Raw genomic sequence first — 12,803 nt, 5'->3', positions numbered from 1 at the left:
CACCTTGTGCACATGATCTCATTTTGTATGGGGATCCCCATGCAATCCATGTGCAGGGTGAGAGCATCTTGGGAGAGGGGACGGCGAACACACAGCAGGGCCTGCAATGCAGATGAGACTTGGCTGTTTGATTTCCGCTTGCTGTCTTTCCCAGGGCTGGGGCATCTCTCTCCCCTTTTCTTTCTGCATTCTGCATTGTAATTCAGAGAATATATCTGCAGTTTCAGCTTTTAACTTGGTGGGAGATCAACCATTCTGCTCCTCTAGGACCAGGGCTGGATTGAGGTTTGATGAGGCCCTCAGCTATTGAAGGTAATGGGCCCCTTTATATGTCCAGCTGTCCTTTGTCAACAACAAATTGTCGCTGTTTTTTGTGTTGAATATATGCTATATGGTAATCGATGGACCTAATAGGTATCTCAAGCCATTTGCACATAACAAAATATGTATTTTAACAAAGTAATTGTTGAACTGAAATACAATTAATAAGAAGTATGTTAATAGTGAAATTGGGGAAGATTCAATTAAGAAGACACAAAAAGAAGTAAAAGAGGTTAAAAAGGAAACGGATAAAGTGAAAGACAAAGTGAAAAAACTGGATAAGGCACATGAACAAATGCTTGACAATTTAGCATTGATAGAAATGAAACAAAGACAGTTGAATCTGAAATTGAGGGGTATTCCTGAAGAAACGGGAGAAGATATCAAATCGAGAATAATTGCTGAATTGGCAAAATGGATGGGAAAAACAGATGAAGAAGTGAGTCAGACAATTGTAAATGTGTTTAGAATTAAGGTGAAATCAGCAAAGGCCAAAGCAAGGAAAGCACCTGGTGATTGTGTGGTGATATTCAATACAATGGAGATGAAAAATGAGATTTTAAGACTGAGTTTCACCAACAAGCTAATCATCAGTGGTAAGCCTATAATTGTGTTTAAAGAGATACCAGGAAGATTTTTGAAAAAACGCGATAATTATAAAGCAATGGTGGCCTTGCTTAAGAAAAATGGAATTCAACATAGATGGGAATACCCCGAAGGAATGATGTTTCATTATAAGGAGAAGAGACATGTGCTGACAAGTATACAGGATATCGGAAAATTCTTGAGGAAGTACGAAAATTTTTTGGGAGAGTTGGACCCAGAACTGGCTGTTCTAGCAGAAGTAACAGCGGAAGAGGAAGAAGACCCAAGACCACAAAGAAGGAGGAGAAAGAGAAGAGAGGAAGAAGAAGAAAAGGCAGAGGAAGAAGACCAAGATCAAGAGAAAGAAGAGGAATCAGAGAGAGAGGAAGAAGAAGAAGAAGATAAGGATTTAAATAAAGAACCCGACCAAGTTTAGCAAAATAATTTTTTGCTCTTCCTGATAGTAGGAAGTAAAATGGCATTGAAGATACATTCCTGGAACGTGAATGGCTTGAATAATAAGATTAAAAGGAATAAAATTGATCATGTTTTGAAGAAGAAGAATTTGGATATAATTTGTCTTCAGGAAACACATGTGGCAAAAAAACATAGTTATATTCTTAAAAATAAAAGGTTGGGTAAAGAGTTTATAAGTTCGATGGAAAAGAAAAAGAGAGGAGTGGTCTTGTATATAAAGGAGAAATTAGATCCGAAATTGATTTTTAAAGATGAAGAAGGAAGAATAATCGCGGCTCAAATATCGATTGAGGGAGAAAAAAATGTTAGTGGTGGGAATCTATGCACCGAATGAAAATAAAGCTGAATTCTACAAGAATCTGGAGGAAAGGCTGACTGAATATATGGATCAAAAGATAATGCTTATGGGCGATTTTAATGGAGTGACAGTGCCAGAATTGGATAGGACCAAGAAAAGGAAGAATGAAGGTAAATTACCAAAATCCTTTTTTGAACTAGTAGAAAACCTGGGTCTAGTGGATATTTGGAGACTGAGGCACCCTACAACTAAACAATTTACATTCTTCTCAGAACCAAATCAGAGTTCGGGAAGGATAGATAACATGTGGATCTCCAAGGAACTAGTGCCCAGGGTGAGTAAAACAGAGATAATACCACGTACACTGTCAGACCATAATTCTATATTCATGGAATTGAAAAGCAAAGACCAAAAGTCCTTCAGGTGGAGAATGAACGAAGATCTATTTGATGATAAAGAGGCGGTCTCGAAAGCTAAGAAGACCCTGAAAGACTACTTTCATTGGAATTTACACAAAGATACCGGACTGGATATGGTATGGGATGCAAGTAAAGCAGTGATGAGAGGCTTTCTAATACAGCAAAACAGTTTTCTGAAACGAAAGAAAGAAAGGAAGAAAGAAGAAATTTTGAAATGTCTCATGGAAAATGAGAAGAACCTGATTGATAAACCCGAGAATCAGCAAATAAAGAATAATATAAAGATGTTACAGACACAATTCTCCATGTTGATCAATCAGGAGATTGAGTGGAAAATAAAACAAATGAGACAAAGAAATTTCGAATCGGCGAATAAAACAGGAAAACTGTTGGCTTGGCAGTTAAGGAAACGTCAAAATCAGAACATAATAACTAAGATTAAAACAGAGGGAGGAGTGACGGAAGATCCAAAGGAGATTAAGAAAACCTTTCAAAAATTCTATAAGGATTTGTATTGCAAAAAGAAAGAAGATGAGAAGAAGATCAGTGAGTATCTAGGAAAATATGGCTTGAAACCAATTCCAGAAGAAGAGAGGAAGAAGCTAAATAACAGGATAACGACACAAGAATTACAACAAGCAATAGGGAGAATGAAACAAGGTAAAGCCCCAGGACCAGATGGTTTAACGGCGAAATATTATAAAGTACTGAATGAACTGTTGGTTCCAGTTTTAGAGGAAATGATGAATGATATTCTGTTGGGGGGAAAGATCCCAAATACATGGAAAGAGGCATACATAACATTGATCCCAAAGCCGGATACGGATGGCTTAGAAGTCAAAAATTATAGACCAATCTCATTATTGAATAATGATTACAAACTTTTTGCAGATATAATGTCCAAGAGATTGAAAGAAGTTTTAAATCAAATAATACATAAGGATCAGGCTGGTTTTCTTCCTGGTAGACAGTTAAAGGATAATGTAAGACACATAATAGATGTAATAGAATATCTGGAGACCAAGATAGATAAACCAGCTGTCTTGATGTTTGTAGATGCTGAGAAAGCTTTTGACAATATATCTTGGCAATTCATGAAGAGGAATTTGGAATCAATGGTTGGGAAGAATACATTCGTGAATGGGATCGAGGCGATTTATTCAGAGCAAAAGGCAAGATTGATAATTAATAACACCCTAACAGAATATTTTGAAATCACAAAAGGAACTAGACAGGGCTGCCCTTTATCACCGTTATTGTTCATCATGGTCCTGGAAATATTATTGATCAGATTAAGAGACCTATCTACAATTAGAGGTATTAAGGTAGGTGCAAAGCAATTTAAAGTGAAAGCCTTCGCAGATGATTTAGTTTTAACATTGGAAAATCCAAAGGAAAGTGTTGCAGAAGCTATAGAAGTAATGGAGAAATTTGGCCAATTGGCAGGATTCAAATTAAATAGACAAAAAACCAAGGTTATGGCAATGAATATGACGAAAGAAGAAAAACAGGAATTACAGTTAAAACATGGACTCGACGTGGCTAAAAAGGTAAAATATCTGGGAATATGGATGACAGCAAAGAATATTAATCTTTATAGTGATAATTACGAACAAGTATGGAAGGAAATAAAGAAAGACCTGGAAAGATGGACTAATATGAAAATGTCATTCTTAGGAAGAATCGCAACAATAAAGATGAATGTATTACCTAAGATGTTATTCCTATTTCAAACTATACCTGTGGTTAAAGGTACGAGGCAATTCCAAGAGTGGCAAAAGATTTTATCAAGATTTGTCTGGCAGGGGAAAAAACCTAGAATAAAACATAAAATTTTGGTAGATAAGAAAGAAAGAGGTGGATTCGCCCTGCCAGACTTGAGACTTTATTATGAAGCGTCCTGTATCTGTTGGATAAAAGAATGGATAACTCTAGAGAATACGGACTTGTTAGATTTGGAAGGTTTTAACAATAGATTTGGATGGCATGCATATTTATGTTATGACAAAAAGAAATCACATACCGGGTTTACGAATCATGTGATAAGAAGATCTCTGTACGAGGTGTGGGAAAGAAATAAAAGGCTGTTAGAGACTAAAACACCCTGGTGGGTCTCACCAGCAGAGGTATTAACAGTTAAGAAAATAAATATGGAGAAGAGGCGGGCCACGTATGAGGAAATCTTGACGAAAACTGAAAAAGGATGGAGTTTAAAACCTTTTGAGGACATTAAAGGAGTGTTAACAGGATGGATAGAATACCATCAAATAAATGATGTGCTTAAAGAAGATAGAAAAATAGGTTTTGAGGATAAAAGATCCAAATTTCAAATAGAAGTGCTAGAAGGCAAAACAAAGCTTTTGGCAAAGATGTATGATTTGTTGTTGGAGTGGTATACAAAAGATGAGTTGACAAAAGAAGTGATGATTAAATGGGCAAAAGATTTGGGGCATAATATTGAATATGATGCGTGGTTGAAATTATGGAATCAAACTTTAAGATTTACAGCATGTACTGCCTTGAAAGAAAATGTATATAAGATGATGTACAGATGGTATTTAACTCCAGTTAAATTAGCTAAAATGTATAGAATGAGTGATAAAAGTTGCTGGAAATGTAAAGAGAAAGATGGTGAATTTTATCATATGTGGTGGACATGCGAAAAAGTTAAAAGATTTTGGGAAAGTTTATATAACGAATTGAAAAAGATGTTTAGATATACCTTTCCAAAAAAACCAGAAGCATTTTTGTTAGGAATAATAGGAGGAGAGATTAGAAAAGAAGATCAAACACTGTTTATGTATGCAACAACCGCGGCTAGGACTTTGTTAGCCCAAAAATGGAAATTACAGGAATTACCTACAATTGTGGAGTGGCAGATAAAAATGATGGACTATGCTGAACTTGCTAGATTGACATGCAAGATTCGTGACCAGGGGGAGACAAGGTTTCAAAAGGACTGGAGTAAATATGTGGACTATATGGAGAAAAACTGTAGATCATTAAAAACTCTCGCAGGATTAAAATAAACCTTACGAATTGACCAATATGTTAAAAAAGGAACTGCAAAAAAGGGAATTAACAAGAAACCCGCATGAAGGGAGGGGGGGAAGTCATAGCTCGGCGGAGCAAGGTAAAAGATGTGAATATAAGATTTTGTATAAAAGATTGGTTTTGTTAATTTGTTGAATTTTGAAAATTGGAATAAAATGTATTTAAAAAAAAATAGTGAAATTGGGGGGGGGTGCTAAGCTATAGCTTGCTTAGCTTATACGTAAATTTGGCACTGAAAGGGACCTGTTTAAAAACTCATTATCAACTCCTACTGCAGCGACAGGAACTCAGGTTACTCTCTTCTTGACAACACCCTCTCTTCTTGACAACAGGGCACACTCCCATGCAGCTGGGATAGGCAGAAAGACTGACTTGCCCCCAGGGCCACCCAGTGAGCTTTGTGGCTGAGTGGGGATTCAAACCCTGGTCTCTCAGGTCCTAGTGTGACAGTCTTAACCACTACACCACAGCGGCCTATTTTCTGGACAGTTGGAACTCTATACTGTAGTAGACGGTAAGCCCTGCTTTTGCATTCCATATGTTGTTAGAATCCAGCTCATGAACACATGAGAAGAGCCCTGCTAGACTGGGTCAAAGGGAACCCACCTAGTTCAGCATCCTGTTCTCACAGAGGCTGATTAGGTGCTTCAGTGGGAAACCCACAGGCAGGACCCAAGAACAAGAGCAATCTCCCCTCCAGTAGCTTCTTCCAACAGCGGGTTTTCAGAAGCGTTGGAGGCAGAGCAGAGCCACTGTGGCTAAGAGCCACGGACAGCCCTCTCCTCCTCCATGAATTTGTCCAATCCTCTTTTAATGGCATCCCAATTGGTGGCCATCATTGCCTCCTGTGGGAGTGAGTTCCACAGTTTAACTAGAAGCAGGGCCGTCTTAAGCCTATCTGGCGCCGTGGTGCAGGGATCCCTCGGGCGCCCCCCACCCTTCCCTCCGGGCCGGCAGCAGCTGGACGGCAGTTCATATCAGCAGGCATGAAACATTCAGGAGGGTAGCCGCAGTTAAGGAAGAGACACACCATCTCTGTTAACTACTCCGAATTAAGTCCTGTGTACGTGCAGCAAGATTGGCCAGTAGTACTTACTCCCGAGTAAACATGGTTGTGATTTGGCTGCAAGCTGTTACCCCCCTGACAGTAACTCTTGCCCCGCCCCGCCTCCCCCCCAGTGCTGTGGGCTCCCTCCCGCCCCCGAGCCAACCTGATCCCCATCACCCTCGTCTCCTCCAGTATCGCAATGCCCTCCCTGATGCCCAGCACCTCATTCCCGCTGTTAGTGCCCTTCCTTCAAAGGAGGGGGCTGTCAGGCTAGAAAACCTCCCCCAACATGGCCCACCTCCCCACTGCCCTTAACAACCCACCCACCTACCCCCAGAGGCCGCGTTACCTGCCCAGCCTGGACCCCCCCCCCAGCAGAGTGCACAGCGGCTCACTATGGCGCAGACAGGTGGGCTCACCGACGGGACGGGCTCACCTGATCTATTGCTGAGGTGGCTACTTCTGCCACTTCCGCTGCCGCCTCCAAACTCCATGCCATGCCCCGCCCCCCACCTTGGCCGACTCTAGCCCTGCCTGGAGCCACCCCCTGGCAGAAATCCTGCCCCCCAACGCCACGGCTGCCTGCAGAGCATGCTTGTTTCAACACCGGTTGCTGGCAGGCTGCACGGCCGCGAGCAGCAGGAGTACCAGGGCCACGGAGCTTGCGAGGCTCTGGGGAGGTGCCTCCTCCTCCATTGCCTGATGACAGCCCGCTGCCAGCGCTCTCACTGCTGCCCAGCGGCCTGAGGAGCAGGACAGCAGCTCATCGGGCAGCGGCTGATGGGATTCCTGCAGCTGAGGGAGAGGAGGAGGAGGAGCCATGGGCTTAGTAGCTGGTTGCGCCCCGCCAGCGCCCCTGAGAGGTCGGCGCTCTGGCGCAACGAGCCACTAGGCCCTATGGGAAAGACGCCTCTGACTAGAAGTACTTTCTTTTATCTGTCCTCTTCTTCTTTGGCGATCACTCGTAGTCAAGTAAGATTGTCTTCCATAAACACGGTTTAACAATGGGTCCGTAAGTGACTGTGGAGGCCAATTCTGGATCCACACGTCCTTCCACAGTAGGGACATTGTTTTCCAGGCGGGAGTTGATCACGGTGTGGATTTGCCAAGCAGGCCTTCCTCTTAGCATGTTTCTCCCTTGCGTCCTGAGATTTGAGTGTCTTCAAATCCCATGACACCTTTGGTAAAGGCTGTTCTCTAACTGGAGCGCTCCCAGGCCAGTGTTTCCCAGTTGTCAGTGTTTATACTACGGTACATTTTAAAGATTTGCCTTGAGAGAGTCTTTAAACCTCTTTTGTTGACCACCAGCATTACGCTTTCCATTTTTAAGTTCGGAATAGAGTAGTTGCTTTAGAAGACGATCATCAGGCATCCGTACAACATGACCAGTCCAACGAAGTTGATGTTGAAGAATCATTGCTTCAACACTGGTGATCTTTGCTTCTTCCAGTACACTGATATTACTTCACCTGTCTTCCCAAGTGATGTGCAATTTTTTTCGGAGACACCATTGATGGAATCTTTCGAGGAGTTGGAGATGGCGTTTATAAGTAGTCCATGTTTCACAAGCATATAGTAAGGTACATCTTCCAACATTCACCTTCTTTGGTTGCCCACCAGTTCTAGTGTTAGGAGAGAAAAGGGGGGAACTTTTCTGTCTCAACTCTCTCAATGCCATGCATAATCTTATAAACACCTGTCTGTCACCTCTTGCTTGCTTTTCCTACAAACTAAAAAATCTGAAGTGCTGCAGCCTTTCTTCATAGGGGACTATAACTCCCATCACCCCCAGGTGGCCAGATCATCCATTATTCCACTGCTGGCAGCAACAGAAGAAGAAGAAGAAGAAGAAGAAGAAGAAGAAGAAGAAGAAGAAGAAGAAGAAGAAGAAGAAGAAGAAGAAGAAGAAGAAGAAGAAGAAGAAGAAGAAGAAGAAGAAGAAGAAGGGGGGAGAGGGGTGGTTGAGGAGCGGACAGGAGCTACAGTAGGTCAGGCCGTCTTCAGCAGCTGACGAGAAATGCAAGACAGGTGAATATGGCAGCCTGGATATGTGGATGGTATGTGGATATGGCAGTGTGTGCAGGTTTTCCAGGACCAGCTGGTATTAAAATCATAGAACTGTAGTGTTGGAGGGACACTGAGGGTCATCTAGCCCAACCCCCCACAATGCAGGAATCTCAAAACACTTTCCCCCCATCTAATTTGAAATCACACCGGACCCTGCTTAGCTTTGCAAATGTGCCAGGAGTTTTATTGCTGGAAGGGAAATCTATAGTATAAAGACACTGGGGGGGACATAGTGGCGTGTTGGGAAAGGAAAGGAGATAGGGGGGGGGGAGTAGCTTGTGCAAACTCTTCTTCTAAGATGGCCAGAGCCAGATGCAGACCAATTAAATTTGCACAGATGACTGAGCAACTGACCAGCAGGGGGCCTTACTCAGCCTCCATCCAGCAGACTTGGATGTAACCTGCTGACCTGAATCTGTTGTTTATGGAAAGAAGGAGTCGCTTCAGAAGTGTGGATGGAGTTGTTTTGCTGGCATTTCTGCATTGGCATCAAAAAGGGAAAGGGTGGCTTTGAGCAGCAGATCCATTTCCAGGAGGCTGTGTGTTCAGGTCTGTGTCCTAAGACATTTGTGTCTCTGTGTGTGTCCTTGTCCACAGATAGCTAGTTTTAGAATAGAAGAATCTAACTTTTGCCTTCTTGCTGACACTTTAGCTGTCTACGGTAGGTGCAGAGAATTTTCCTCTGGTTTCTCACATCTTGAAGAATAAGGCCCTTAGTTAATCTGCAGCATTGATCAGCCTGAATTATTCTGTGCCTCTGTATTGCAAAGTGCTGTGTGCATCTACGTGTGGACATGAATATGTACCTGTTGTGTGTGTACATGTGTTTCGAATCTGTCCTTTTGGTGGACAAAATTAAATCCCCTCCAATTCTTCTCTAATTTCCTGAAGAATAAAATGTGAACCAAACTAATTACTTTACTTTTGAAAAGACGCCCCGCAGCAAAGCCTCTCTCTCCCCCCCCCGTCCCTCCCCCCCGTCCCTCCCCCCTATTTTTCCCCCAGCACAGTAAATTGATTTATAATCGGTCGTTAATTCTTTATAGCCCATAATTTGCAGAACCAACAGGAACAACAATCTCTATTGCAAAATTGGAGGGGTGGGAGGCGTTGTTTGGAATGAGGAACACAAAAGGGGGGGCAGGGGGGGAGAAAAGAAATGCAATCTAAACATGAGGCCTTGGTGGGTTGCTGTGGCAAGACTGGAGTGCAGAATCACACCTGTTAGGACCCCTGTGGAGTCATGCACAACTGAGATAATATCTGGTTAATATGAAAAGCAGGCATTAGCTGTCATCGTCTTCTTCTTCTTCTTTGGCGATCACTCATAGCCGAGTAAGATTGTCTTCCATAAACACGGTTTTAATAATGGGTCCGTAAGTGACTGTGGAGGCCAATTCTGGATCCACACGCCCTTCCACAGTGGGGACATTGGTTACCGGGCGGGACTTAATCACGGTGTGGATTTGCCAAGTGTGTCTTCCTCTTAGCACGATTCTCCCTTGCATCCTGAGATCAAGTTTCTTCAAAGCCCAGGACACCTTTGGTTTAGCTGTGATTGTCTTTGGGTGCAAAGAGCGGAGCTATCTTGCCACTGGGGTCTATCTTAGCACAGGATGAAAGCTTTTGAGTTTAGCCAACAGGCGACATAAAAGGCAACATAAGTTTATCAATTGATGCATGGCATGGGGAAGGCAGATAGAGAAAACTTTCCCTCCCTTTCTCATAACACCAGAACTGATGGACATCCAACAAAGCTGAATGTTGGAAGATTCAGGACAGATAAAATGAATGTCTTCTTCATGCAGTGCATGGCTAAACTGTGGAACTCCCTCCCACAGGAGGCAATGAGGTCCACCAGCCTAGATGGCCGTAAAAGAAGATTAAACAAAATTATGGAAGAGAGGGCTATTGATATCTACTAGGTAGTCATGATGGTTGTGCTCTGCTTGGAAGCAACATGGGGGGGGGGGGAGAGAGCTCTTGTGCTCAGGCATCTGGCACAAGAGGGGGGGGAGAGCTCTTGTTGGTTTCCCACAGGCATCTGGCTGCCCATTGTGAGAACATGGTGCTGGACTAGATGGGCCACTGGCCTGATCCAGCAGGTCTCTTCTTAAGCTCTTAAGTTTGTCAAACTACGCATGCTTGGCCGTGTTTCTTTCCCATGAAAACATACAATGGAGATTTTGCAGCTCTTAAATTGCTGTGTGCTGTTTCAGACTGAGTGTTACCTTTTGGAGTCGGGGACTTAAACTTGCAAGTGAAGGCCCTGGCGAGGGCAGGAGAGGCCAGTGTGTTGCCTCCTGCCCCTTTCTTTGGAAAAAGAAAGATTGAGATTTGTTTTTGTTGTTCAGATTGCCTTTGGTTTGCCTCTTTGTTCATATGGAGATGAGGTCCTTTGTCTTGTCCTCATTCAGTCATCTTGTAAATCCCCCTTTGCTGGACAAAAGGGGTGGTGATCTCTACAGAGGAGGAGGAGGAGGAGGGAGGCTTCCTTCCGATCTCTATATGCTTCAAAAGCCCAGCTGCCGGTCTGCCTCTACCATCTGCTTTTGCAAATATGTACCAACTCATCAGAATGGTGTTCTCAGCTACCTGGTGCCCCAGTACTTCTGAGCTCTGATATGCAGAAAACCCTGATTAACAATTAGGCTATCACCATTGTAGCTTTAGGGCAGGCTTCCCCATCTCAATGCCTCACAGATGTTTGCAGATAACAACTCCCATTGTACAATCCCTGATTTCAAGCAGGTGCCTTCACTACAGTCTTTTTGGCACCTGCTGAAAACAGTATTGTTTAGACAGGGCCCCAAATGTTCAGAAAGCTGATGTGAGTTTTTAGTCTATTGCTATTTTAGCTTTTCAAAAGTCTTAGATTATTGGTGCTATTCAGGCAGTGTATAAATTTTATGAAATTTTATAGTGTGTAATAAAATCTAATAAAATATTTATTTCATAAAACCTATACGCTGCCTGATTGTAAAAAAAAAAACACCCTCTCAAAGTGGTTTACCAAAAGATAAAACAATAAAATCCAGAACAATTTGCAACCATACTTTTTTTTGTTTTAATAAGCAGCAGCTTTTGCAATAATAATAATAATAATTTATTATTTATACCCCGCCCATCTGGCCGGGTTCCCCCAGCCACTCTGGGCGGCTTCCAACAAAACATTAAAATACAGAAATCAAACATTAAAAGCTTCCCTAAACAGGGCTGCCTTGAGATGCCTTCTAAAGGTCTGGTAATTGTTGTTCTCTTTGGGAGGGCATTCCACAGGGTGGGTGCCACCACCGAGAAGGCCCTCTGCCTGGTTCCCTGGAACTTGGCTTCTCGTAGCGAGGGAACCGCCAGAAGGCCGTTGGTGCTGGACCTCAGTGTCCGGGCAGAACCAAATAGACTTCAGGTGACGGGATGGCCCAATACACCATATAAAGCTCATCAGACCCAGAAAATCCTGTTGGCACCTCATGACTCAGAGCCAGCCTTGGCCAGCTAGTGCTGGGGTTGGTTTTTCCTCTCCTCTAGGGTTGCCTCATTTCAAAAACCAGAATTGTTGAGCTTTTGGGGGGGAACCTCCCCTCCCCCCAATAGTGATTTTAAGCTTTTGGAACAGTCTCAGCAAAATTAACCCTTGGCTCTAATAATTTAATAAGAATTTATTATTTATATCACGCCCATCTGGCTGGGTTTCCCCAGCCACTCTGGGCGGCTTCCAACCGAATATTAAAAACAATACAGGCTGACTACATTTTTACACCCGAAAACCAGAACATGTTAGGAATTTTCCTGACATATGGCAAGCCTACTCAGTCTTCTCATCAGAAGAGAAGACTCCCTGGAAAAGACCCTGATGTTGGGAAAGATGGAGGGCACTAGGAGAAGGGGACGACAGAGGATGAGATGGTTGGACAGTGTTCCCGAAGCTACAAACATGAGTTTGACCAAACTGCGGGAGGCAGTGGAAGACAGGAGTGCCTGGCGTGCTCTGGTCCATGGGGTCACGAAGAGTCGGACATGACTAAACAACAACAACACTTCTGAAATTCAGCCTAAATTTGCATCTATTTATAGACTTATAAATTAGCATGTGCTGTTTTTTATGCAGATTTGGACCATAGGCCTGCACCAGAAAATTATTCCATCCCCTTGATCACTCTAAGGTTGCATCCACATGATATGCTTAAAACACTCTTATTCCATTTTAAACCATCGTTCCTGAAGAAGCCTTGGAGCTGTGGTTTGTTGGGAGCTGAGAGTTGTTGGGGCACCTCTCGCAGAGGCACAATACCAAGCACCTGGAACGAACTACATTTCCCAGGTTCTGCAACATCCTGGCTTTTTCAGATGGGCCATCCGAACAGAGCTGAACCTAGAAGTCCACAGACTACATAAACGTCAGGTGCAAGTGCTATGATGCTTATTGCACGATACATGAACTGTAGCCTGTTGAAATGGATGCTCAGTCTCTGAGTCTTTCCAACTTCTCAATAAAATGCTTTCAAATTGCTATCACTCCTTACTAGCAGTGGGG

The 12,803-nt window shown here is 43.1% G+C and overlaps 1 protein-coding gene across 10 annotated transcripts in view; it reads left to right on the top strand.

The window, feature by feature from the left end:
• Positions 1–12,803, top strand: part of DAB2IP (DAB2 interacting protein) — a 328,791-nt gene that overhangs the window by 158,407 nt on the left and 157,581 nt on the right. Inside the window, exon 1 of one of the 10 annotated variants that reach the window (XM_060270263.1) lies at positions 8,536–8,818. The exons of the other annotated variants lie outside the window; for them this stretch is intronic. The gene's annotated coding sequence lies outside the window, so the exon portion shown is untranslated. Of the gene's footprint in view, positions 1–8,535; positions 8,819–12,803 lie in introns of those variants that run through there. 10 annotated transcript variants of the gene reach the window in all.

This window comes from Zootoca vivipara, chromosome Z (genome assembly GCF_963506605.1).
Source record: "Zootoca vivipara chromosome Z, rZooViv1.1, whole genome shotgun sequence".
NCBI lineage: Eukaryota > Metazoa > Chordata > Lepidosauria > Squamata > Lacertidae > Zootoca > Zootoca vivipara.
Note: the sequence above shows the minus strand (reverse complement) of the source record. Positions and strands in the feature narration are given on the sequence as shown.